General features: G+C 40.0%; 1 protein-coding gene across 3 annotated transcripts in view; it reads left to right on the forward strand.

Annotated features, from left to right (window-relative positions):
* Positions 1 to 26,118, forward strand: part of FOXO3 (forkhead box O3) — a 158,241-nt gene that overhangs the window by 34,180 nt on the left and 97,943 nt on the right. The window lies entirely within an intron of this gene.

Below are 26,118 nucleotides of genomic sequence, written 5' to 3' on the forward strand. Positions count from 1 at the left end.
CATGCTGGATTGACTGACAGCTATCTGTCTGTAATCCAGTTATAAAGAGGAGACGGAACTCGGAATGTCCTGTGGTAGTGCTTGTGTACCTTGAACACTTAAGTCTAGGGTTACTTTAAAACAACAGGTCCCTAAGTGCAAAGTGGCTTATAAAGGAGGCAGGGCTCACGAGCAGACCTTCTGTATTCTTTCATTTTTACCATATTTACTTCCAATGTGCCTCATTATTCCTAAGCAAGACGATGTGTGGGGGTAGTAATATAGATAGTGTGCAGAAAATCAAGTAGTTGGCTCAGGATATGTCTTAGCACCAGGACTCTTTCACCTCATTGAAGCCCGGACCTTTCTGTCTTACAAATGGGCAAAACAATAATGAAAAAAAAACCCTCAGTCTTGAAATGGTGAACCAGAGTGATTTATGATAGCAAAATAATAACAAATTACTATTCTTTATTTCTCTCTCCTTGGGTCCTGCTCCTAGGGTAGCTTGTGTAATTCAATTTTCAGTGGGTATGTAAAGCTGTGAAGCAAGAGGTCTAGCAGTTTGTACCATACTGCCTGCCAGGAACTGTTGCTTCTTCTTAGCTGTATTCTGGCAGTAAAGAATGCGGCCTGACCAAACAAAAATATAAAATAAAGCATTATTTCTTAAGGTATATTGCAGTCAGAAGTAGATGTGTTTTTCACCAATCCTTTCCTGATCTTGAGACAGGTTCAATGGATGTTGCTCCCAATCTTTCACAGGGTTCTCCTAATAGGAATTGAAAATCTTCTAGGAAGACATCCAGGTCAGGGCTTGAGTCCAAACTAAGCCCCTGAAAAGGATGATCCTAAATAGATGTGATTCTCTGACCAAATGGTGCAGTTAAATACACTTATTGCTGTTTCAACTTGCCTCTTCCATCTAATCTCACCATTCAAAGTACTAAATACCAAGAGTTGGGGCCACATCAGTCGTCAAATAAGTAATCCTAGTCAAGGGTATAGGTACTCCCAAGGTCTCTGGAAAAAATAATAAAATTTGTGATACTTCAGAGCTTTCTGATTAAAAACAAACAAACAAACCTGCCTATTAAAAATCCTCTCCCTTTTTTCAAGGGGCTTAAACTGAAAGTATGTCTTTTCAGAGAAGGCCCTCAAGGATGTATCTTATCTGACTTCCTCATTATGATCCACTCTTCCTTCTGTGATGAACATCTCTTGTACAGTGTTTAGAGACAGTTCCCTCACCCACCCCACTTGAATTTTTTAGGACAATTCTATCCTTTTCAGCCACTTTGTTCATTTGGAGTTAGTGTTGCACTTTCATAAGATATATAACCAATTCAAATCCTTCTTCACCATCTCTGATATACAAAGCAGATTGGCTGGCTCTAAAGACAAGAGAAAACAAACGTGTTCCCTTTTCCTTCTGGGCCACTCCCGCTTTGACCAGACCATTTCAAAATGTCTTGTATATTCTAGAGTTTTTCATCTTCCCTTCTGAACTTAAATTTTGCTGGCATAAAGGACACAGAAGTTTAAGGACATATGGCATACATAATCATTTAAGTATTGTTGTCTAATATGGTGTGATCTTAATAGATCATTTAAAAGTGAAGGACATTTACAGTTAAAGGTGAGGGATCTTTACTGGCAGGGCCACTGACGGGTGGGTGTGGGTGTGTGTGTGTGTGTGTCTCGAAAGGGGTAGCTGCTCCAGGGCCAGTGAGTTTAAAAGGGCCTGGGGCTTCCGGTCACGGCTGGTGCTACCATGCCCCACCCCTTCCGTCCGAGGGCCCCCGCCTCCCCTCCCTGGAGGCGGTCCCCCTTACCGGTAAGAGTTTAATATTACTTTCACCCCTGTGTGTGGGGAAGCTCTATGATAGTTTGCTTGATCCAGAGCAGAGGCTTACTATAAGAGCTGTACAGGTCTTTAGAGCACAAGAACCTTTAAGCACCTTCTCTAGCATAGGTCCCTCAATGGGAAACCAAGTAGGTTCTATCCTACCAGGTGAGTAGTAGTTCTCTTCCAAGCCCTGTACATCCAGGCCAGGTCACTTTTTCTAACAGATTAGCTAAGTCAATAAGATCAAGCAGCTCCTAGAGGCTACTGATCATAGCTTTGCCAACGTCGAACAATGTACCTTTCCAACTATAGTGAACCTGATTTAATAGGATTCCGTTTTCTCCACTACTTGCAGTGTCTCACCTGAGACTTAAGTAAACTTTCACTTCTTGGTCTGAACCATTCAGAGGTTCTAGCTCCAGAGTGACCCTGGATAAAATATGATTCCTCTTTTTCTCCATGATGTTACCGTAAAATTCCGGTGTAGACATTTTTTTCCACAAGGTCTGAAAAGGAAGTCACTTAGGTTCAAGTCTCAGCACTACATACCATGCAACCTTTCCTCTTCTGCAGCAGTCTTCAGCTTCACCCAGCTATTTCTCACTGTTTTGTAGCTGTACCTCACAATTACTTACCTATAAGATAACATTGGAGCCCAGAATGCTCGAATGTGATATTACAAGTCCTCATTAAAACTTCAGTTGAATGTTTAAAAGAAACATTTTCATAGCTTACAATTCTAACTCTCCTGTCCCATGACTTTCAGTTCAGTAGGAGGGTTAAGTTTGTTGGATTATGTTGTTTCATTTGTAGGACCCTGTTTTCTGCTGTCTGGATAAGATGAGATCCATAGATCAGTCCTAGATTGTGCCGAAGGTGACCAGATGTCCCGATTTTATAGGGACAGTCCTGATATTTGGGGCTTTTTCTTACATAGGCTCCTATTACCACCCACCCCCGTCCTGATTTTTCATACTTGCTATCAGGTCACCCTAATTGTGCCCCACATACAAAAATGAGCTCATTTAAAGCAGTCATTTCCTTCTTTCAATCATAATCTTTTGACCACTTGGAAATATATTTTCATTCTCAGGAAAAAGTTTGTACAGTATCTTATATCTAAACCATTCTAATCTATGGAGGACGTTTCATGCCTTTCTCATGGTGTCTGGCAGTATCCTGAAAGGACTACATTATCCTCCAGGACTTACGTTGCCAGATGGATTAAATGACCCCATTATCCAGACATGGATGTCAACAATCCAGGAATCTCTGTTGACATTTTGTGACTAATTCTGCTGAAGCTTTGCAACATGATGGATGGATTAACTCTGGCCCTCTTTAGAGGAAACCCACAGTGTTTCTAAATGGCCTTCAAATACGTTCTTTTCCTGTGCATTACAAAATAGAATTGCTATTTTTGTATACAATTTTTGGGCAACAGATACTTCAAAATACTTAGTGCATTTGAGGATGAATATGTGTATTAATAATTATAATTACATCACAGTAGAGTGAATATTCTATAGAGATAGGTGAAATTATTTCTTCTGGATGGAAGTAATTTCTGCATTTAAATCTAATTGAATGAACTTTAGAACATCTTTTAAATCTAAGACTAATTCTAGAGAATTACTCAGTGGTTAGTTGTATTTGACCTACTGTCACCTTTCTGTTTTCTTTGTTTTTAAAGACAATTTTCATGTTTAACTATTTTATTAACCTCCTTATGTGGATTGAGGTCACAGTTCGCTACACTCCTTGAGTTATGACTTCTGTCCAGAGTAGTGAATTCAAAGCAGGAGAAAAGCAAAGGTTTTCTTGCTTGTAATTTTGACCTCTCCTACTGTGGATCCACTAGTATGACTCATCTAGAATTCAGTATATGTTTGATTAAAACAGGATACTCTTTTGCATCCTTTTAAGTCAAGACAAAAGGGCATGTCAAATGGGGCTAACATGCACCAATGACTTTAGTTATTTAGAATTTTAGACTCCACTTTTATTCAGGCTTTTCACAAGATTTTGGGGGAATCAATAGGAACAAACTAACAAATAGTCTCAAAAATGAAAGAAATTTATGAAAAAAATTGTTTTCCGCTACAGTCCTGCAAGCACTCACATGCTTAAAGTTAAGCGTGTGAGTAGTTCCATTGCAGTCATTTTGGTGTGATAAGGGAAGATAAATATGGGGGTACAAAATGAACTGGGGTAGGGCTAGCACCCCTTAGGAGCTTGGGGAATCCCTACCATTATATATTTTAAGTGACTTTAAGGATTTAGTTGCTTGGCACATGAAATTAAAGTGGCAATCTCAAGAGCTGCTCTAGTTAAGGATGGCCAGTATTAACACAAGAAACCACTCTCTTTCAAGGAGTTCATAATTAATCTTATTATAATTCAGTTGTGACAACTTAGTCCATGTTGGAACCTGGCATACAGAGTCTCAACCCAGAAGTGAATGTGTTTTAAATTGTTTATAATAAGGTATGGAGGCTCCTCCATAAATGTATGGGGTTTCTTATCCCCCTCCTATAGATTCCATTAGTGGAAAAGCCTGCCTCATAACAAAGATATTGTTACAAGTAAATACAAGTGGTATGTACGTTTACATGCTTGCATCTTGAGAGTATTCGATAGCTTCTCCTCCAGCTCCCCCCACCTTCTACAGTCTTAAAGTAAACCTTGAATTAATTGATTTAAATTGTCTTGGAAAAATTCCAGTGACTGGAATGTGCGTGTCTCTGTTTTTCTCTTCTCACTCAGAAATAATTGGACAATAATAATAAAAAAAAAAAAGAAAATGTATTGCCATTTGAAAGGTGCTGGTTTGACAGGCCTGGAGAATGAAGTCCTCTTGTCAGCAACAGGCCAGGTACAGCACATGCAGCAGCAGTGCAATGTTAGTCTTTAAAGTGTCACCGGACTCCTCGTTGTTTTTGTGGATACAGACTAACACGGCTACCCTTCTGATACTACATCTCCAGGAGTGAAAGGGTAGTTCAGTCTCCAAGGCAACTCCCTACTTGACATTTTTGATGAGATTGTCAACTATGGAAGGAGTTCTTATCAATCAGAGTCTTGTTTACTAGGAATGGAAATGAGGCCACCAACTCATTTCACACATACCACCACTAAAACTGCATTAAAGCATTACTATGTGTGTGGCAGGGGGCACTGAAATATCCATTGCAATGCATTGGCTGTGCTACTGGTTCATTTAATGGTAGATTATTAAATAGCCTGTCCTGGCTGGATGTAATAGCTCAGGTCTCGGGGTGAAAGATTCCCTATCCACCCATAGTTATCCAGTCTCCAAGTCAAATAAAATGGTTTAAGCTGAATCCACACAGCCTGTCTTAGCTCGAATGTCAGACTGTTCCCCCGACAGACCAACTGGCACTACCATTGTTGAGGTCAAAATTTTTGTATGTGGATGGGAGTCAGGTTAGGGGCAACACTCCAATAATAACTCAAGGTAACTTTGCAGTGAAGAAATAGCCTTAGTTTACCTTTTTGGCAATTTTTAATCATAAAAGGCTGTGTGCAGTTTGTGTTGAACAGCTGTAGTCTATTCCTATACCTTGCAATATCTAGGCACCAGAAAGTGAGTTTAGGATGTAGTTTGGGAGATAACTTCAATTTTTTTCTTTAATTCTTAATTCATTTGATATTTTGGTCGAGTGTAACATGGATATTTAGTATCATATCGATCTGTCTTATTTCCCAGACATCCCTGTCTCAGTCTAAATACGTTAATTTACCCTATTGAGTACAGAACCCAAAAAGCTCAAAATGTAATCAAAACCACAAAAAATTAGATCTTTAAAAGTGCTAATTTTAAAAGCATTTAATTGCTTATGTTAATAAAGCTGGTCACTATTTACTATCTCTTTACTTAAAACTTTGTTTTGTTTTGTTTTTTGCTTTCAGGAATCCCTGAATCGGCTGCAGCAGATTTCATAATATGTTATTGTATTGTGTACTTATCACTGCCTCCTGTGAACATTTTCAAAGTATCCATTAGTTAAAACCTTCTCTCCTCTTTTCCTTTGCACTGACTGTCCTAATGCAGTCTTGGGACACTTGATAAATCCTGGCGATTACTCACTTTCTTTTAGTTTATTTGTTTGGTTAGGCATTACATTTCTCAACAATGACCCCTCCCGTCTGAATAAGGAGTAAAGTTGACTGGCTCCAAAGCAGTTACATCCTTTTTTTTGGCTTGAAGGATAGTGACTATAATGTTGGACTTGAGAGTAAGGGTAAAATCCCCTTCTCTAGTAGTTTGTTATGATAACATTATTAAGATTTTTTTTTTAGAGTGGCAGGTAGTGAAGAGTCACAGGTGAGGAAGGATTTTTAATCAAATGGATCAGTTGTGGGTTTGCATGTGCTGCACACAGTGGTGTTTGTGGTGTCCGTGGTTAACTCTCTCAGAGCTTTGAGTTGAAATAGGTGGGAGCAATTTAGTAACTCAAATGTGACTAAAAACACTTTGTACTAAATAAAGTTGTGGTTTTGTTTTGTTTTTAATTTATCAATTGAGGCCTTCTCTAGCCATTTACACACACAAAGTTTTCCCAGTATGACCTGGATTGTTCTTTGGGTACAAGTTTTCCTTAAAAGTTGATATTATTGAGACCGTCAAACAAAGGCTGAAATCTTTAAGTAACAATGTTAGCAGCTTTTTGGCTGTTGTAGATAACCTTTTGCCCTTATTAGCTGATTGGGTAATTATTGCCGTAGGTCACCTTTTTGTGTCAGGGTTGTGGGTTTGGGTTTTGTTTTGTTTTTTTGGTGGAAGAGCCTGTCAAGCATAGAAGGAGTCTCCTTTCCATCTGCCATGCCCCTCATTCTGGAGAACAGGGGGAGGGCAGTTTCTTTTGTAAATACTGTGTGCATACACAAATCAATTCCAGTTCCAAATGCCTGTTTGCTAACTATGTATGGTTGGATTTTTTAGTTCTTTGGCTCTCCATAGTATTCTCAAATAATTGCCATGCCTTTAATGCCTTTAATTTTTTGCATCTTTTAAAAAATAGAGATTAATGTATTACTTACAGACAACTGTTGCAGACTGTACACTCAGAGTTCTCTTCTCACAAGCAACCTGAGCATTAAGCTAATTTAATCAGAAAATGAAAGCCATGTTCTTCTCACTGTTCAGGAAAATGGCTGGCCTGAACAAATCTGTTCATTAGCTCTGCAACTTGCTTTAATTTCCTCTCAGCCCAATTACTGGCTGAAAGAAAAACCCCATAAAATGGTCTCATTCACATTATCCAACTTTGCAGACTTAGTCTAGAAAGATTAAACTTTTGTTCTGGTATTTGCTGCCAAGGTATTGCAATTTAGTGGGGAAAAATAATTCTTTTATGATGGGTGTGAATTGAAAGCTATTTAGAAAGAGTGAAGTTTCTGTTACCTCTCCTGTATATGTGTGTTATGTGTAAAAAATGTGTATATACCAATTCTGGTTTTTAACACCCCCTCCCTTCTCAAAAAAAAAAGTTCATATGTAAATCAACACTGGCTTTATGAGATTTTTGAAACCACACAATAGCAGAAATGGCTCAAATTTAGCTGCTTTTCCTAGTGCTCCCTATGACCACCATTGGACAATAAGGGGGGAGATTTTTCAAATGCACAGTGAGTTAGGAGCCCAACTCACATTGACTTTTAGTGGAAGTTGGGCACCTATCTGCCCTTTGTGTTTTTGAAAATGTCTCCCTAAATGATTTGTCTCCGATTTAGTAATGGGGATGTATTTTGGGAAAGGCTTTTAGCTAGTACTTTCCTGAATTTCTTACCAGAACTAACAAGCAGAGCCGTACACTGATTTTGCAAGAGTATTTGACTGGGTTTAATTTTTGTTAATGCTTGTATTTGGTTTCTTCAGTTACAAATACCTGTATTCTCAGTTGACATTTGCCTGAGTAAATACTTGAAAAGTTATAAGGAATATTATGCTGGAACTCATGGACTGAGCTAGCCTGTTTCTCAGGTTTCACAAGGTTGAGGGTGGGGGAGGTGTGTGTGTGTTGGGGGGGGGGTTGGGGTTGGAGGTGTGTTGCTGGCTTTTTCTACCCATCCTATAAGGAAAGCAGTCTGAAGAGCTGTAGTCATTTAAAAAAGGAATCACAGTTAACTCTCCTAGGTCAGGACAGGTCCAAGTTGCCATCTCTTTTTCCAGAACTGCTTCAAGCACTGCTAAAATCAGACTTGATACCCAAAGAGAAATGCTTTATTTTACTATCATAAAGGGCCAGATTCTCATTTACACCAAGACTCCTTTGTTCTGTTCTGGCACAATAGAGGGGGCTTAAATTTTATATTCACTGCCAAAGCAGTGTAAAAAGGGGCCTTAGGGAAATGAGAATCAGGCCCAAAAGCATTTAACTCTTTATGCTGAGTGGTACATACTCACTTGAGTAGTGCCATCGATGGCAATGGGACTTTTCACATCACTACTACTTAACATGAGGATGTGATGCACAATTGTGTCCACTTTTTGAAATCTTCCTTACCCCTCTGCTCACCTTGTGTACCTTTATTGTTTATTTCTTCTCCATTTAGAAAATTCATCTGGAGAAGACAATTAGTAGGTGGTAGAATACTTTTATCTGCTCTTTACGGTATTTAAGACATATTGTGACTTCTTTTCCTTTACCAGAAGTGTCTATTGCTCTGTTTTAATGATAGATTAAAATCTACCACCCAAGGCTTTCATTTTGTTTCCTGTCTGAATTAACCAATAAATGTAGGGACTGCTCATGTTAGTAAAGTTACTCACATGCATAAGTATTTTCAGGATTGGAACCCAAGACAGAATTTCTACAGTGAATCCATCTCAGCAGGAAAAGAGACTAGTCTGTATTGGGGAAGGATAAGTAATGCAAACTAAATAAAGTCTAAATATTTTTTTCCAAGACTTCATAGTAGTCCAGTTATATGTGTCCTGGGAATTAAGATAGGTTTGAAAGCTCTAAATGACTTGTTTTGATGAGGCAAGGGAGGAAGAGAAGAAAGGAAATAATATGATTGGATATTTTCTTCTATACAGATCTGTTGCAAATTTTCCTACTGAAATAATGGATAATGGTTTTGGATTGTTGATGGGAGGTGTATACATGTGCAAAATCTGGAAAGAGTATTTTTGTTTTCTGTGTAAAAATCAATCTTTTGTTTGAAAGTGGCCATCTGAAGGAGTATGGCAAACAATGCTATCATAGTGCATCTTCTTTTTCTTTGGGTGCAGTTGTCACTAGAGATTTATAACTCTTTTCTTGGTTCATTGTTCCCTGGCCAGTGTGTACTCTCCATTCAGTGGTGCCAGAATTAAGATGAGGCCTGCCTGTTTCAATAAGGCTGCTTTGTTGTCAAGATGGCAGTACTTGTATAGAAATTGGATTGACTCCAACTGAGCTTGCACGATACACTGCAAAACTATTGTCATATGATCCTTTTATTACTAAGAAAAAGCTTGTTCTCTTAAAAAGAAAGAAAGGAATAATTATTTTTCTGTTTTCTTGTTAAGTGGAAAAAAAGTCACCAGAAAGATTTTCTATGAATAATTTACTGCAAATTTGAAAACCGTGCCTTATTATTGAGTATAATAAAGAGATCAGATTAAATGGACATTAATGTAGAAATATGATGGAATCATATATAGTTTATCTTATTGAACAAGAGCTTTGATTAAATAGAATCAAGTAACCAGTGTGTACACATATGCAGTTTAACCTCAGAAAGGAGGGGATGGGAGATGAGGTGTGTATGAGTGTTAAAGAGAGAGATCGAGAGATCAGTGTGTGCTATATGCCATTGGGGTCTCTGTGTAGTATAGTTCTTTTACCTATGTGTATATTACCAGTGGATACAAAAGGGGCATTGTCAATTTGCTTTAAGTGAGCTCTTTGGGGAAGGGACCATCTTTTTGCTGTGTGTGTTTATATAGCATCTAGCATAGTGGGGCCCTCATCCATGATTGGAGTTACCGCAGTACAAATAAATAATTAATAATAACAAAACAACAACAACAAAGTTTATTTTAAAAAGAGATATTACAAATTGGTAAATAGAATTAATTTCAATGAAAACAATTAAACAAAACTAAGCATATCCCCCTCATTGGAAATACAGACAATAGTATCAGGCTAGTGCATGAGAATCAGAAAGTGAAAGTGCTGACAAGTCTAGCTTTATTGTCCAAGCTGATTGCAAAGCAGAAAGTAACCATACAACATGCTCCGTAAAAAAAAAGTTAGATATTAAAATTCTGTCAGTCTTAACAATTGAAGTTCTCAATAACACAAATAAGGGATTTTGTTCTTTAAAAACATGGAGAGGGAAATCAGTACAGTACATATAAGTTAGTAGGAGTTCAACACATTTAAGGAGAACAAAATATCATTTGATAGCTAGATGGTATATTTTAAAATAGAACTCTCCCCTGACTTTTTATCTTTATCTATTCACAGTAAAAAAGTAAATGCACTTTGTACTGCAAAGCAATGTTAGCAAAAGAATAGTAAGTTACCATAGTGGTAATGCGAGGTGGAGAAATTACATTAGATTCACATGCATTTTGTTTCTGTGTCTTTTTGTTTTGGAATGATTAATGAACTCTTGTTGTCAGGAATCAGGGCCTGCAGCAGAGCCAGTCTCTGTGCAATCTAGCGAGCGCAGCTGGCCTGTAGTAGGCTGCCTGATTGGCTGGAAGAATCAACAGGCCGGCTCTTAATTCCAGCAGCACTTCACTGGCTTCTGAAAAGCATTCACTCATAGCTGCAATTGCCCATGCCTTGTTCACAGTCCTGCTTGCCTTGCCCTCACCCCTACATCCTGCTTTGATCCCAGCTTGCCCCTGCCTTGCCAAACTCCAGGTAACCTGACTCTTGGCCCTGATTTCAGCTTTGACCCTTAGCTCTGGTGCCTGTCCGCTGACTACTGCCCTAAACACTAGGCAAGACCGCCCACGTCCCAGGCACTGACACTTATATAATTGTTCAGGAGAATGCCTCCTTTCATGCCACGTTTGGTGATTCTAATGAAAGTTTCTTCTTTGGGTTTATGTTTACTGCAAAAGTGTGTGCAGTGAGTTCTGATAATGCATAGATGGGAGTTCATAGATTTTTAAAGCCCGAAGGAAAACGTATGATAATCTAGTCTGACTTCTTGTTTAACACAGACCATAGAATTTCACCCAGTAGCGTCTGCATCAGGACTATAACTTCTGATTGAGCTACTGCATATCTTTTAAAGACATCCAATCTCAAGTTGACAGCAAGTGATAGAGAATTGACCATATCCCTTGGCAAGTTGTACTGTTAGTTGATTCCATTTACTGGTAAAAGTTTGGACCTTATTTCCATTCTCAATTGGTCTAGCTTCTACTTCCAGCCATTGGATCTTGTTATACCTTTGTCTGCTAAATGAAAGAGACATGCTACTGTGAGAAATTTTCTCTTTGTGTAAGTAGTTATGGATCAGGATTGAGTGAGTCACTTCTCAATATTCTCTTAAATAATCTAGATAGATTGAATGTCTTAACTTCCTCACCGTGAGACAGGCCTTCTAGACCTTGAAATAATTCTTTTCTGAATTCCTTTCCAGTTTTTCAACATTGCGTGTACTTCTACATGTATGATTTATTATACTTTTGTTCTAAGCTTTTTTTAATAAACTGAAATGTCTGAAATCCTATTTATTCTTCCATTAATAAGTTACTACTTTCAAGTACATCTGTACACACAAGAAAGTATAATTTGTATTTGGCAGGCGTGGAGCGAATGTGTAATAGATGCTGTACAATTTTTAACTGATTTAGGAGTCAGGAAGTGTGTAATTCATGGTCATTAGGTAATGGGAAACTAATATGTGATGTTTTAAAAACTTGGGCCTAAACCATCCCCTCCAATAGGAGGAGAATAGTTATTTGGAGAAACTCCCACTAAGGGTAGATCTACACTGCACCCTCCTTACGGTGGCATATAGAGTACATCTGCTGCACACTCCCCTTGCACGGGTATGAATAGCAGTGGAGACAGTGAGGCATTGCTTGAGGGGATGAAAGAACCGCCTGAACCCAGTGAGTATGTACCCTACACACCCAAGCAATGCCTCCCCTGTCTAGACCGCTGTTCTTAGCAGTGTAGTGACTTGTTGCCAAAGCCTTTCCCCACGGTGGGGAAAGGCTGAGGCAGTGGGGAAAGGCTTTGGCAGCTCTTTGCTGCTGAGGCCTTTCCCTGCCAGAGAGCTGCTGAAGTCTTTCCCACCGAAGGGAAGGACTCTGGCAGCAGGGAAAGGCTCTGGCAGGCAGGGCCAGATTAATCTTTTGTGGGCACTGGTGCCCAGACCGTGGCCCTGCATCCCTGCGCTCTGCCCTGAGGCCCCGCTCCACTCCCCTTTGCTCCAAGCAGGGCCGGCCCTAGCCATTTTAGTGCCCTACGCAGCCCCGCAGGCCTTTGGGGGGGGGAGTATGGCCCCAGGCCTCCGGTGGGTGGGTAATCTGGCCTCCACGGGAGCAGAGGGCAGAGGGGCAAGGGGGAAACCGCCACCTGGCCCCAGCCCGCTCCGCTCTGCTCCCCTGGCTCTCAGCCTTGGGGGGGGGAGGGGGAACCGCCCCGCAGCACTTGCCGGCGGCGCGGCTGGGAGTCAGGGGAGCGGAGCAGGCTGGGGCCGGGTGGCTCCACTTACCACACGGTGAGTGCAGGCCCGACCCCTGCAGCAGTCCTCCGGGGAGCGGGAGCAGGGCTGGGAAGAGGCGGGGCGGGGGCTGGGCTGGGGTGGAGCAGCAGCAGCTGCGCAGGGCACCAGGAAATGTGGTGCCCCAAATTTCCTGGTGCCCTACGCAGCTGCATACTTTGCCTATAGGTAGGGATGGCCCTGGCTCCAAGACCCCAGCTCGGCCTCTTCCCCTTAAGGTCCTGCCTGCTACGCACAGGGGGAGGGGGTGGAGAGGAGCGAGGTGGGGAGGCGTCAGAGAGGAGCGAGTGGCGGGTAGGGGCTCAGGGGGAAGAGGCCGTGAAGGGGCCTCAGGGCAGAGCGCAGGCGGAGCGGGGGGGTGAGGCCACGGTGTGGGCGCCCGGGGCCCCTTTTGAGTGTGGGCTTGGCACCAGTGGTGCCATTGTAAACCCGGTACTGCTGGGAGGAGGAGGCCGCAGGGAAAAGCTCCAGTTCTCCGCTGTTGGGACATTTCCCTGCTTCCTCCCCGGGGCAGAGCCTTTCACTGACGCATATCGCTATACATCACAGTATGGCTGCAGCTTGCTTTTCACTGCAGCATGTAGCTACACATACCCTACATGCCGCCACCAGTGGTGTGCTGGGTAAACATACAGTGAATTATATGGAGTTCTAGACTCTTCATCCCCTTGTGGGGCAGTGGAAGGCACCTCCAGGCACATAGATGATGTGAATTGCAAGGAAATCTCTGGGTCTCTCAGCAACTACGTGGCTAGTAGAGTTGAGCGAAATTTGGGGGAAACTGATATTTCAACATTTGTTTTCATCTCAAAACAGTTGACATTTCAAAACTTTTTGTGGAATGGAAGTTCTGAAACATTACAGTTCAGAAATGTTGATACATTTTGTTTTGACATTTTTGATCAACACAAAACATTTCAGCATTTACAATGTTAAAATGTTTTGTTTCACTTTATTGAAATGTCCCAAAATGCTTTGTTTTGAGTCATTTCAACACTGAATTTACATTTCCTTATGGTGCATTATGGGAATTGTGATCCAGCCCCCATTCTGTTCTGTGGGCCAGGCTCCCTGGCCAAACTACATCTCCCATCGTGCACCATTTAGCTCCACCAGAAAGAAATCAGTGCGTTGCCTTACAGGAGATATAGTCCTCCTGGGAGTTTGGCCCACAGGAGAAAATGTGGGCTGGAACTACAACTCCCATAGAGAATTGAAGTTGAATGTTTTATGAAACTGATTTAAAGAAGATATGTCAGGTCAATTCAAAAATGAAATATGCTGATTGGGGTCAAATTGACCTGAAATGAAATATTTCATTTTGATTTTCCTGAAGAAAAATCAGATATTTTTGGCAAAATCAAAATTTTCCCATGGAAAAGGTCAATTTTCTGAAAACTGCATTTTCCTTTGGAATTTCATTCTTATGGAAAATTCCTGACCACATCTAATGGCAAGCTTTTTGACTTTGCTATAGGCTCTCTTGGAATATAGCTCACTGAGGAGTTGTGCTATGATTGACCTGCCCTTCCTTGTAGGGTTAGTGCTGAAACTCTCAGTATTATTTTCCTCTGGATTTTCCACTAGAAGGTCTGTGTGTTTGCTGGAGGATGATACAGTACAGACGAACTGTCCTCCAGCTCAACCCACCCTCTAGACTGACATGACACTCCCAATATATAGAACTACAACCATACAATATTCATGACTCTGAACTTCCGCCGCTGTTACGTTTGTCTTATTTGGCCAGTATATTCAGAAGATTCATTTCCTCTGTGCAATGCAGCAAAGAGCTGATATGGTCTTAGTTTTATGACATCACACCCATGAATTACAACTTTTGATTGAGGAGAATAGTGGAAAAGAAGTAATTCTAAAATCCATTTGCCCTCTGGACATGGCTTCTCTAATGATTATTCACACCAGCTTCATCTTCTTTGATTCTTGTCTGTCAGATCAACAGCTATGATGGGACCAAATTAAGGTTTTTTTCACCACTTTCTATATCGTACTAGCTTCATAGCTTCATTCATCTTTAAATCTTTTTGTTCTTTTCATTCTTCTCTGTATCCAACGCATCCCCAGTCTTCCTCTGTTTCTAATTCCTTGCACTCTGGTATGTATTGCCATATATGGTATCCTTTCTGGGTCCATTTATGAGATGCTGCTATCTTTCTTGAATCTTCTGTAAAAGTGTTGTTTACCGCCCCAGCTGTTTTCTTATCCCTTCTTTTTTATTTTCTGCAGTCATAGATTCATAAATTCATAGATACTAAGGTCAGAAGGGACCATTCTGATCATCTAGTCCGACCTCCTGCACAACGCAGACCACAGAATCTCATCCACCTACTCCTACGAAAAACCTCACCTATGTCTGAGCTATTGAAGTCCTCAGATCGTGGTTTAAAGACTTCAAGGAGCAGAGAATCCTCCCTGAAGTTATCCGTGCCCCATGCTACAGAGGAAGGCGAAAAACCTCCAGGGCCTCTTCCAATCTGCCCTGGAGGAAAATTCCTTCCCGACCCCAAATATGGTGATCAGCTAAACCCTGAGCATATGGGCAAGATTCACCAGCCAGATACTACAGAAAATTCTTTCCTGGGTAACTCGGATCCCATCCATCTAATATCCCATCTCAGGGGATTAGTCCTATTTACCCTGAATATTTAAAGATCAATTACTTACCACAATCACATTATCCCATCATACCATCTCCTCCATAAACTTATCGAGTAGAATCTTAAAGCCAGATAGATCTTTTGCCCCCACTGCTTCCCTTGGAAGGCTATTCCAAAACTTCACTCCTCTGATGGTTAGAAACCTTTGTCTAATTTCAAGTCTAAACTTCCTGGTGGCCAGTTTATACCCATTTGTTCTTGTGTCCACATTGGTGCTGAGCTGAAATAATTCCTCTCCCTCTCCTGTATTTATCCCTCTGATATATTTATAGAGAGCAATCATATCTCCCCTCAACCTTCTTTTAGTTAGGCTAAACAAGCAATGCTCCTTAAGTCTCCTTTCATAAGACAAGTTTTCCATTCGTCGGATCATCCTAGTAGCCCTTCTCTGTACCTGCTCCAGTCTGAATTCATCCTTTTTAAACATGGAAGATCAGAACTGCACACAGTATTCCAGGTGAGGTCTCACTAGTGCCTTGTATAATGGTACTAAAACCTCCTTATCCCTACTGGAAGTACCTCTCCTGATGCATCCCAAAACTGCATTAGCTTTTTTCACAGCCATATCACATTGGCAGTTCATAGTCATCCTATGATCAACCAATACTCCAAGGTCCTTCTCTTCTTCCATTACTTCTAATTGATGCGTCCCCAGCTTATAACTAAAATTCTTGTTATTAATCCCTAAATGCATAACCTTACACTTCTCACTATTAAATTTCATCCTATTACTATTACTCCAGTTTACAAGGTCATCCAGATCCTCCTGTATAATATGCCGATCCTTCTCTGAATTGGCAATACCTCCCAGCTTTGTATCATCTGCATACTTTATTAGCACACTCCCACTTTTTGTGCCGAGGTCAGTAATAAAAAGATTAAATAAGATTGGTCCCAAAACTGATCCCTGAGAAACTCCACTGGTAACCTCCCTCCAGCCCGACAGTTCGCCTTTCAGTAGGACCCGTTGTAGTCTCCCCTTTAACCAATTCCTTGTCCACCTTTTGATGTTCATATTGATCCCCATCTTTTCCAATTTAACTAATAATTCCCCATGTGGCATGGTATCAAACGCCTTACTGAAATCTAGGTAAATTAGATCCACTGCGTTTCCTTTGTCTAAAAAATCTGTTATTTTCTGAAAGAAGGAGATCAGTCTTGATACTCTCAGTATTCCCTTCTGCCAGTTCATTTCTGCAGTCAAAATCTTTCGTTCATTGCCTTTCTTCATACTCCAGCATTTCAACCCATACAGCAATATTGATATGATGGTTGTCTCAAATACAGTACACTGATTCTTGTTTTTATCAAAATGTCTTTAGCCTTCCAGATCTTGGCTAGCACCTAGTATGATTCTTCTTTTTATGTAATCTTCACAATTCGCATCCTTTGGTATTAGTCCTAGAACAATTTTCCACTTGATCTAGTTCTTTGTCTCCAAGTTTTATCTTTGCCTCTTTCTCTTGTCTTCCAATTTCCTTAATTTTTGTCTTCTCCATGCTATTCTTCACTCCTAATTTTCTGCTTTCCGAGTCTGCGATATCAATTATTCTCTGTAAATCCTCCTTGGTCAATGCGGTGACATCAATATCGTCTGCAAATCTAAGGTTATGCATTGTCTTACCACATAGCATGACTCCTCCCATTTCATCTCACAGTGCTGTAGACATTATTGCTTCCAGAACAAAGTTGAACAAATGTGATGATAGTGTGCATCCTTGTCTCACTTCTACAGTCCTGAACCATTCTGTCAGCTTCTTTTCTACTCTTATGGCACTCATTGACTTGCTATAGATGTTTTCTATCAGCTTGATCAATTTTGGGGGGATGCCATATGTTCTCAGAACTAGCCATAACCTTTTCTGCCAAATGCTATCAAAAGCCTATTTGAAGTCTGTAAGGTTGTAATAGCTTTGGCTGTGTTCTGTATACTTCTCTGATATCTGTCTTATCACAAGTAATTGATCTTTATATTTCATCCTGGTCTAAATCAGGCCTGGTTTTGTGCCAAAGGAACATACCCAGATTCATTTTTAATTCTTACCTAAAAGCTTTATGGTAGTCTTTCTTGCTCCTGATCAAACTTCTAAATGAAAACAAATATCTTTTAAAAATAATGCTATTATCTCATCTCATTTGAGGTTGGGCCTCAGCTTTGCTTCCAGCTGGGTGGAGGATCTGTTTTAATGGTGTGGCCTCAGCGATTAATAGACATAGTTGGATTCTCTTATTAGTGGTACATTTTCAGAAATGATTGAGTGGAACTGCTCAGCTGTTTCACCAGTAAACCTCTCTGGATATCTAACTGAACATCTTGATTATCTTTTGTCCTTAGTAATATATTGGCTCCTTAATGTCCCCTTTTTCTCTGCCATCTTTGAAGGTCACTTTGGTAGGTAGATGATCCACACCAGAGAAAGCTGGAAAGGAGGAAGCTAAAGAACAGATGATTGAAATTGCATTCTGAATCTGACTGATTGCAGAATAAAGAATTTTTGGAATCTTGTGTCAGAGCAGTGATAGAAGCAGAGAAAAGATTATTTTCCTCTGTTATGTCAGGCCTGAAATTCCCAGAAATTGAACTGTTCTGGATGGCAGACAGTTTGGTGCATCTGAACGGTCCCTCCTAAAATAGTGTCAAATATTTCTTGCTGCAAGGAGTTATCAGTCTACTTTATGAACAAGATGGCTTGGACTTGAGCCAGGTTTGCTTCTTCCATGAAGTCTGATATATGCCACTTCTGAATTGAATTCAGGCTGTTTTTCTTATTGAGGTACTAGAGGTGGATTTGGACCAATGGAGCCTGGTTGGCTGGTAAAATCATGCATGGGGAACTGAAGTGGACTTTTAGTAGACTGTTTAACACTCTTGGGAGCACAATTGTATCACTCAAATCATTGTTGACTATGACAATCTCAACAATTATTTTCTGTCTCTATGGTCATATATTGTTGAGTTTATGGTGAAGCAGTGTTGGCACTATCTTTACCTTTTATATTTCTTTTGACCCTTTGCAATGTGGTTCTTCGCCTGGATATAGTGCACAGACTGTTGATCTCATTGGCCAATTAATTCCTTTTTGGAACTGTACAAAGATCAAGTGTCCACACTGATTGTGTTAGAACCATTAGCTGCCTTGGATACTGTTGAAAATGCGTTGTTGATATGTTTGTGGACTCTGGCATGGATACACAAAGTTGCTTTTAATTGGTTCTATTAATTTCTCCCTACAAGGACCTAGAGGTTTTACCTTGAGGGCTCTGTTGTAAGGCATTCCATAGGCTGCTAGTGGGACATATATCAGGTCACCAGCAGAGATAGTGAGACATTTTGGGCTGCAGTGCCGCCAGTAGACTGATAAAAGTCAACTGTGCATCTATTTTAGATCCAGGAGGTATAGTCATTCAGCGTTCCCATAGTGTGTCTGAGCTAGAGGGTTGGACGATGAAAGTAAAATGACTGACACTCAATTCAGGTAAGACAAAGATGATGCTGGTCAGCTGGGAAGGGAACCAGAGGAGATCGTTATTTGAAAAGGGCATTGCAATATTCCAGCTGACCTCCTCCCCCCACACCGCCTCCAGAAATTAGTCTTCTGCTAAATGAAGATGGAAAAGGCTACTCAGCCATTGCTGTTATCTATACATCCACAAGCAGCTGAAGATCAAGTAAGAGCTATCTTTGCAATGAACTTCAGTAACAGAAATTGTCAGCTTTGATCAAGGAAATGAGGGCTAATTTTCTAAAATATAAACATGGAAAGTTAAATCGTTAATTGCTTTTGAAAATCATTATTGGGTGAATGTTCTTTCATGTCAAAATCTCAACTATTTATGAGAAGTGATAAATCTGGTTTGGAACAAAATGTTTAAAAGAGGTGGAGTAGTATCAGCAAATGGCTAATTCAGCATATTTTGCAGATCTGCAAGGTAAATAAGGATTCTGTCTGTTAGAGGCCAATCAAGCCCTGCTTCTTTAGTGTTGGGAATGTCTGTGTCAGATTATGACTAATTAGTACTCACAGCTAGAAATTCAGGAACTTTAGAGCTGGATTTCCTTGTGAAATAAAAGCTGCAAAACACCGTTTTTGTAATTTGTGTTGCAAATCGTCATATGTTAGTTTCTTTTTCACAGTTGCTAGATTGTAAATTAGTGATGCACTTTTGCAGCTCTGACTGAAAGGAAGGCTCTTAACAACCATTCTTTTGTAAATTGTGGTTTTTGTTTTATTTACCTCTCTTTTATGTTTGGTTTTGAATACAGTAATAGCAATGCAATAAAGGAAAATTATATTTTGTAAAGTTACGCTTATGAGTCATCATTGAACTGTATCTTAGTGGTTGTTAATATAACGCTATGAGAGATGTACAAAGTGCACTGACCAAAGTAGTCTAAAAATAAGATTTCTGCATTATTATAAAATATTGAGCTGTATGATCAGCATTTGTGGTAGCAGAGAAGGGAGGTAGTAAACTCAGAATGGTTCTCTGAGTTCTGACCATGAGTATAGCTATCAATCAGAATTTGTTATGATAATATGGAAAGGTAATGTAAAATAAGAAGGTATTAAATCTAAATACAGAAACTATTATTAGTAATAACTCTGTGTTCTATAAGCAAATGAACAATCAATGAGATTCAACATTACTATTAATTAACTTTCTTTATTATCATATCAATCCAAATAAATATTTTAAATAAATATTTAGTTGACATTTCCAGAGCTAAGCATTTGGTGAACAGAAAAAACTTTCAAAATCTTAAATTAAATACATATGAATATACACACTGAAATACTCTTTTAGTCCTCTTGATCTTTCAATGCCACTGTGATGCTAATATTCTTCTGTCTTCACCAACAAATAAAGAGGTCAATTTAATGTTTTAAGTTGATCCAAAGTTTGGTGGGGAACAGTAATTCTGTTTCCATGCCAGCATCTGGAAAGACTTGCTTCACTAGTCTGTGTTCAGCGGTGCTCCTCAGAATTTGAAAGGATGGAATTTTTCCCTGAGAGTTAAATTTCCTTTTGTCCTGTGGCCTTCAGAGTTCCCTCCCTGAGAATTACATTCAGTAGTCACTTTACAGTAATTGTTTCTCTTGATCACACTGCCACTGGACCACTGGACCTGACACACCAGTGTCAGGTAGCAATTTTCTGTGTAAGGAAAATCTTCTGTAGGGTTCATTTGTATTATAGCCTCAGTATCTTCCCTTTAAATAATAAAGGGGTCAGGAGGCTGCATGTGTGTCTATCTGTCTGTCCAGTATGGTCAATATATTATGGGCATGGGTCTGTTTGTCCAAAGTCTTCACTTACCTCCCTTACAGGGGATATAGAGAGAGACATTTTCTTTAGACTGAAATTTAGTTGTGAGAAGTGTAGCTTTTTAATTGGAAGAGTGTGGTTTTCATTTTCTTTGCAGTACACTTGATCCAGTTCTCTCCTCCAGCTTGTCCATTCAGGATAGTTTTGTTTATTATTCATTAGTCATTGAAGTTTATAACTTACCAGTTCTTGCCAGAATCAATTCAAGCAAGCTTTTCACCTACCCATATTTTCCCGAGAATGCTCCTTGTAACAGTCTGTGGGCGCAGCAGATGCTGCTTATCCAAGGCCAAAGAAGCTCCTCACTCCATCTTCTGCTTCTTCTTTATTCTTGCCTTTAGCTTGCAGTAGGTTGTGAGAATGGAGGTACAGTTGAAGAACTTGAGGAGGAGGATACTAAGGCCTGAAGTGGAAGAACCTCTTGCATGAAGTTGCAAGCGGTTTTGCCAACAACATTTTGACAGACTCTTCTGCCTTAGTGAGGACGTAAGAAATATCAAGGAAGGCAAAATACAATATAAGGTGATTTTTAGAAGTGGCAAAAAATACCAGTATTGGCTTTTGTATAGATTGAATCAGGCCCTCGCTCTCTGACCTTTCATTTTTTGTGTTTTTAAAAAGAGTTGAATCTGAATCAAAGCCTGCTAAGTGCCCTTTTATTTTAGCTAACTTCTTCCCTTTGTTTCATGAATGCAGCAAAGTTTAGCAGTTCTAATTGATAAGCTTATAGAGCAGGGGTGGGCAAACTTTTTGGCCCGAGGGCCACATCTGTGTATGGAAATTGTATGCAGGGCCATGAATGTAGGGGCAGGGGATTGGGGTAGAGGAGGGAGTGTGGTGTTTGGGGGGGGTGCGGTGTGCAGGAAGAGGCTCAAGGCAAGGGGTCAATGTGCAGGAGGGGGTGCGGCCTGGGGCTCAGGACAGGAGCTGGGAGCTCAAGGTGGGGTGTAGGAGGGGGTGCGGAGTACAGGAGGGGGCTCAGGGCAGGGAGTTGGGGTGCAGCAAGGAGCTCAAGGCAGGAGGTTAGGGGGCTCAGGCTGGGGTGTGGGATGCAGGAGGGGTTCAGGGTGTGGGCTTCGGCCTGGCGCCGCTTACCTCGAGGGGCACTGTGGTGGCAGCAGCGCACAGCGGGGCTGAGGCAGGCTCCCTGCCTGCCCCGGCCCCAGGGTGGATTTGATTTAAATCACTAGTCAGGAAGACTCTATTTAATCATGGATTTCTACATAAAAGTACATTCTTGTTGGTTGTTATAAACTTAATACATATTCTTCACAACTCAGAGATAGATGTAGGTTTCATTTTTAGAAAGTACACACCATATACTTTTTAAGTGATTTAAGTGAACTATTTCCAATTCAACAGGTTAATCATTAATATTTGGAGGACTTTCTTGCCATGCTATATTAGGAGGAGAACGTCACCAGACAGACATTTAAATTGTTTTATTTAACTAAAACAACAACAACGTTATGTATTCTGGATTTTTTTCTTCAACAGCAAACATATAATATTTTAACAAAACAAGCATGTGAATTTTTGAATTTAGTTAAACATTCAAGTTTTTAAAAATCAGGTTTGTTTTTGTTAAAATTGTTTTTAACTAAAATAGTTAAATGAAATATTTTATAAAAAAAAAAACAAAATTAAATCGACTATGTCAGCCAGGTCAACATGAGAAACTTAAAATATTGGCTTCTGCAGCTAACTCGGTTGTCTTCATCTTCATTTTCCTGTTTGGTCATAATCTGAAAAAGAAAAACAAGCTTTCCTGCTTTTTCAAGTCCCAAATGATTTCTCAATTTGGAATGAATTAGTCCAAAGGAAGAAAATATTCTTTCTACACCGGCAGAAGAAGCTACTGCTGTTAAAAGTGAGATTATCACTTCAACAGTTTCAGAATCTAAGTGCTTAAGTGACTTCCACCAATTCGCTGATGTGACTTTCTTTAAAACATCATCAGCAAACATATATTTCTTGAATGGTTCACCCTTAGTTCTGTAGTTTATTATACTTGGCATTATGAAGGGATGATTGCTGGATGTCCATATCATAGCCAACTCCTCTTCTTCAGCAGTTAAGGTTTGACCTTGGTACTGAGTATTGAGAATATTTGCAAGAAAATGAGCTGGAGATAGTGCTTGTCCCATTCGTTTTTTTAATGCTTGTAATTTAACTCTGTCATTGCATATTTCTCTTTTTAAGATCTCGCTCAGTTCCATCCAAATTTCAACAGCCATCAGCAATAAAACAGCTATTTCCCTGCATTTTGTTCAAGGCTACAGAAATAGGCTTCAGGGTACTCAGCATGTTTTCAACATTTCTCGTAAGCCCAATGTTGAGCACTTTGGCTGTGAGAGTGCCATCTATTTTTTCACGATTTTGTTCACAAACTGTCATCAGATTAGGCCAGTTCTTGATACAGTGCTCAAAACAGTCCACTACTGAGTTCCATCACACGTCTTGTGGGAGAGTTAGCTTGGTTCCTCCCACTTTTTTCAGAGCAACTGCTGCAAAGTGGTTGTTATGGAAGTATTTTGCAATTTCAACAACATTAGCCTTTATTTCTGGAACACTGAAGTCTTTGGCTAGGAGGTGCATCAAATGAGCACTGCAATGGTATGTTATTAGCTTGGGACTCTCTTCAGTCTCTTCTAAATAATTTCTTCTCATCTTGGATACATTTGCAGCATTGTCTGCGACCAAGCTGCATACTAGACGTTTGAATTTTTTTTCACAGTTTGTTATAGCTTTTACTGCTACATCTTGTAGGTATTCTGCTGTGTGTGCGCATTTCCTGATGTATCAATTGTTTCTGTAAGGTAGACATTCCCTTCTTCTGTTGTCACACAGGCACATACAATAGGATAATTGTGGACATTGCTCCACCCATCAAGACTCAGATTAACAATTTCACCCTCTAGATCCTTTTTACACTGCTCAATTGCTCTTTCATACACTTTATCCAGCAATTTGCCTGAGACATCTGCTCTGTTGGGTGGACTGTATCCTGGTCTTAATGATTGGACCATGTTAATGAAGTGTGGGTTCTCAATCATACGGAAAAGAGAGTTTGTTGCATAAACAAAACCAGGCTATTTTTTCATCATTTACCTCTTTTTGTAATCTGCTGGTTCTTATCACAAATTTATCTATGGTTGTTTCAGGATGATGGAGATTTTTTCTTCTTTTTGCTACAGGTGATATACTGTGGCTATGTGACATACATGATGTCACTGAAACACTATCATTGGCAGATAACTCTGAAACTGTAGAAAATGATGGTGATATTGAAGGTGGATAGTCTTCAGAATCCTGTATGTTGAGGATGGATGCTCCTAAACAAAATAAGTCAGTGCAGTTATTTAATTATTATTACCATATTACTCATTTAGTATTACTCATTGCACTTACTGATACTCAGTACTACTTTAAAGGTGAAATTGTAAAAGGAAAATCTGCCTATTTCAGCTATTTTTTTTTATCACAACTGCATCTAAAATTATAGTACTATAGAGTAACAACTATATTTTTTGCTCAAACATGAGAATTCAAGAATAGTCCAGAAGGAAGACAGGCAGTCCTTAAGAAAGAAGTATGAAATAAAAGTTTATCAATCTGAAGATCCTGCATGTTCAGACATGTTCCTTTCATCATTTTCAACTCGGCTTCCTCCTGAGAAGGAACACTTCTCATGATGTTTCATTCGGGCAACCAGGCCTTGCATTTCTTTGTTACACTGTTTGCATTTTGCACACATGCCTGTCTTACCCACAGGTAGAGGAACTTCATTAAAATATTCCCAAACTGGATCTCTTTTACGGCTTGCTGTCATTATAGGTTTCCCCATCTAGTGAGAGAATGGTATGGTAGATCTCAAATTAATGAAGGCTATACTCAGAAAGACCTCAACACTTCTGGAATATGCTCCTCAAGCAGTTTCACTTTTGTTTCTGCTGCCTGTCCCTCCCTTCTCACATTTATCTCCAGACTTCTTCTCCTTGTCCAGATCTATTCCACCCCCAACAATCTTCTATTCATTGAACTTTTTGAAACTTTGTACTTTTAGAGAGAGGTAAAGGATTGACTCTGTGTACACAAATTTGCAGAGGGACAATAAGGTTGAAGTCTGTTATTTCTCACCTCTATATATTATGTATTTATTTAAAAACATTTTTGCTGTTAATCAGCATGTTATCTCTGGAGACACAAATCCACAGTTTGAGAATTTCAAAACTAAGCATCTCTGATATCTTCTAGACTGAACACTGAGTCCCATTGGATATATAGAAAGATTAACCTAATAATCTATACAGAAGCCCTTGGATCCCCATAAGACTGGGTCCTTAATCCATGAATTATTGGAACTCATTTAAAAAACTTTTCTTAAACATTACATGAGTATGTTGTCTCATACTATAGAATTAGAATTTATAATCCCTGTTCCATGATGAGATATCTTTGAGATATAATGTATCTTAATTAAAACTATCTTTAGATAGGTTTTTTCCTCAAAAAGCATTTTATAAAAAAAAAATCGATTTTTTTTTTAATTTAAAAAAAATTGATTTTTATCCACCCTGCCTGGCCCCGCGTCACTCCTGGAAGTGACTAGCATGTCCAGCAGTGGCTCCTGGGGATGGTCTGTTCCCGGCCAATGGGAGCTGCGGGGGGGGGGGGGAGGACCTGCAGGCGAGGCCAGCGCATGGAGCCCTCTGCTCCCCCCACCTCCAGGGGCCACAGGGACTTGGTGCTGGCCGTTTCCGGGAGCGGCGTGGGGCCAAGGCAGGCAGGAGCCAGTCTTAGGCCCACTGTGCCACGGGGCTGGCAATCCCGTGGGCCGGATTGAAAGCTCTGATATGCCGGATGCTGTAGTTTGCCCTCCACTTTTATAGAGGGGCAAGGAGAATTTTGAAAAGAGAAATCACAAGGGTTAACTTCATACTTTACGCTTGTTTCCTCAGCACTAGAGATTCTGTTTATGCTGTCATTTATGGGTATAATTTGTTGAAAGCGAAGTATAGACATTGAACAGTTTATATGCAGTAATGGATATGACACTTCCAGCTGTAACTCAAAAAAGAGAGAAGCTTTCAAATTCTTTGCTTGGATAGTTTTTGAATATCATATACAGTATGTGAGAAACTCATGACAATTTTGGTTTGCTTGTGTCTTAATCCAAATCGACAGCTTTCCAAGTACATGACACAAGAGAGGTTACTACATGTCATTTAAAAGCAGTTTTCAGATTCAGTGCAGTTCCCATTTATTAGGGAGATGGGAGTGTAACAGGTAAACTGAGTAAATGGATTAGCTTTAAGCAGTACTATTGTTGGCACTGCCTGAAAATGGATTGTAAACCAAGAAGTCATTTCTAGCAAGTGCTATTCTTTCACTCTCTGATTAGAAATGAGTAACATAAATAGAATGGCATGTATGGAAATGATTCCTGCAGGAAAGTAGCATGTAAAATCAGTAGCGGCTATAGGTACTTGGGGCAAAATGTTCAAACATAATACCAGCCCCAAGAGAGGGGAAAGGGGGAGAAGCATTAAGCCAAGCGTGTCTCTGTCCATT

The sequence above is a fragment of the Dermochelys coriacea genome, chromosome 3 (assembly GCF_009764565.3).
Source record: "Dermochelys coriacea isolate rDerCor1 chromosome 3, rDerCor1.pri.v4, whole genome shotgun sequence".
Taxonomy (NCBI): Eukaryota; Metazoa; Chordata; order Testudines; family Dermochelyidae; genus Dermochelys; species Dermochelys coriacea.